The sequence below is a fragment of the Ruditapes philippinarum genome, unplaced genomic scaffold (assembly GCF_026571515.1).
Source record: "Ruditapes philippinarum isolate M1 unplaced genomic scaffold, ASM2657151v2 ctg2095_1_1_1_1, whole genome shotgun sequence".
Classification (NCBI taxonomy): Eukaryota; Metazoa; Mollusca; class Bivalvia; order Venerida; family Veneridae; genus Ruditapes; species Ruditapes philippinarum.
Genome location: NW_026856068.1, coordinates 76291 through 79301, shown reverse-complemented (window position 1 = coordinate 79301; position 3011 = coordinate 76291).

Sequence of the window (3011 nt, the reverse complement as noted above, 5' to 3'; positions counted from 1 at the left end):
AAAGTTTTAGACCCCCGTTCAATAGGAATTTATAATGCTGCTATTTTTTTAAATAGTGACTTTACCACACGCTCTTGCATAACTTGGTTTTGATCGTCGAAATAGGGATTTTTATCCAACATACGTCCCGGACCTCGAAAGTGGCAATTGAAAAGACACTTTATATACTGGCATGCGAGCAGTTCCCGTACAAAAATCATAGTTACTTAAACATTATTTTTTATTACGCTCACTCACCAAAATCTGAATGTTACACATCAATATTCGGCTCGTCACACAAATCAGGGAAATTCCATCATGTTCTAAACATAGAATAACCCTTACTTATGAGGCCTCATATGGGGTACCGAAATTATCCATTATTTTGTATGAAGAGAAGTAGTTCCCGTACATAAAATCTAACCCATTATAATTATACAATTTTATTATATCGGACCTATTTTTCATTTACAATTTGTTGAACAGACCATTATCTAAGAGATAAATAGATGTAATGTTCAGGAAATAGAGCGTAGACTAAACGCGGGTATCTATTACCCGGTACCGTTACCCCAACGCATTCACATGCAATAGCAATGCTTGTATGCATGATATTTTACGCATCAAAGGCATAAAATTATTTTATATAGTAATATTGGTCAAAAAATTCTGATAATTAAACAAGTTTTCATCACATTGCCTACTTATTTGTAAACAGGTGGTATTAGTGGAAAACCACTTTAACAAGCCTCACGTGTAAGTATTTTTGCGCATGCGCGCAATGACAGAATCCCCCAGAGAAAACAAGGTCACGTTTTGACGACGCACAGGTGAAAGTGATTTAGAATGAGACTTTTTATACGTACTGCCAAACTGACACTTAGATTTTGTCTCGTTTATGTATCTGCTTGATTTGAAATGATTTTTTGAAGAATGCAGGTAAAAATCAAGCGTTTAAATGAAAAATACGGGTACTGCTTCTGTACGGGAACTGCTCGCATGCCAGTATGGTTATGTAACATTAGGAAAAATCTATTTTCCTTTTTACATTTTTATTTTAGCCTTGATTTAACCATTTTAACGCTTCATTTAGTGACAAAATGCATGTTTTTCATCTGAATTTGATAATTATGTTTATAAATAAACAAAGCATCTAATGGCTTTTACAAAGTCATTTTTCATGGAATAACAATTAATAATTATGGTTTTATCCTAACAAATCCTAACAAATCAACTTTAAAGTTTAAAACTGATCTATATTTAGCTTCCAATAAAACTGCATAAATAGCTATAATTGTATTCCGTCATGCACAACAACTTTCTTATTATATTATTGAAAATGGTATAGCCTTTTCTAAAGTAATTAAAGTATTTAAAGTAATTAAATATACAGATTGATCTTTCATGTCTTGATTCTTTATGTATTCTTTGTCAATACTTTTAATTATGACTAGATTTATGTGGATTTTTGTAAACATACATGTTTGTTTAGTACTTGCACCAAATGTATAATAATTATAGGACTGCACATGTACAGTTAGTATATAACATTATAATATCATTACCTTAGAATTATGGAATAAGCAGTAATAAATTTGACATTACAAACTAAAAAAGATCTAAAATATTACCATTTTTTTCTTACAAGGTAAAAATCAAAGACAAACATTAATGTAAGACCCTATTTTTATGTTTGACTAGTAATTTAAAGAAGTAAATACTTTTCCTTCACTTAAAAACAAAAGCATTTTAATCTTCCAAAACCAGGCTAATACATGAATTATAAATGATCTAGCATATAAAGCAAAACAAGCATGACTTTTCAGTGTTGTTATATTTTTCTGGTCCTTCGGGATCATTGATGCCAGCAAGTGTTGAGAATTACTCAAGCCGGTGCTAGGGGACGTGAGGGATATTGCACTAATTCATTATCTCTCATGTACAGACTCAATCAGAGTCTGCAATTTTCATATAAATTTGATGTGATTTATGCTTCCGAGGGATCACTTTGTTTCCAGATTTGATTTTTTTTTTCAACCTACATGTTTATTGTATAATATAATTCTATTTTTGGCCTATCATCTATCCACAACGACTTATCACCATAACATAACATAACAACTATAGCTTTATATTGATAAAGTGAAGATTTTTCAATTAAAATAAGAAGGTGTATATATTTTCCTTGTATATTTTAATCTGAAGGAGTTTCATGAAATTATATCAGAACTAACTGAAACAGGAAGGTCATAATGACCCTATATTCCTCACATGAAACCAATTGTGGTTTCACACAAGATGATTTGAATGTGTTTTCTGCAATAAAAGCCTATGTAAATTGAGTTTCCAATACACCAAGCCAAAATTGACCCCTAGTAGGGATTTATGAGAAATGTGTAGATGACCACAAGTTAATGCTACATAGGAAATATATGAGCTCTGGGCACTTCAGTATCTGACTCACAGGAGGATATACATGTGTTTTCATATAAAAATCTTTGTAAAATATGTTAAATGTGTTTTCATATAAAAATCTTTGTAAAATATGTTAAATGTGTTTTCATATAAAAATCTTTGTAAAATATGTTAAATGTGTTTTCATATAAAAATCTTTGTAAAATATGTTTGTGTTTTCATATAAAAATCTTTGTAAAAATATATACTCCTTGGTGTTATTTAAGGGTAGAACTTATAAGTTTCATAGTAAACTAAATGTATATGTCACAGGGTGATATTAATAAAACAGTGCAGCCTGACTGGGAATTGGGCCCGGAACCCCCGTAATACTGTCTCGGCTCTACCTGCTGAGCTATATGGCCGTTAATAACACTATCTTCCCTAAATGGTGAACAGTTTAATACTGTGACATTAAACAGGTCAACATAAGATACTGATTTACTCAGTGAAACTACATTTCCTAGTTCCTCAGAATCATTGATTCCAATACATTAAGAGTTTTCGGGTTGGGTTATTAGTCAACCAACAAGGTACTTAAACAAAGCACAAAGAATTCAAGAAAAAGGGGGTGTTTA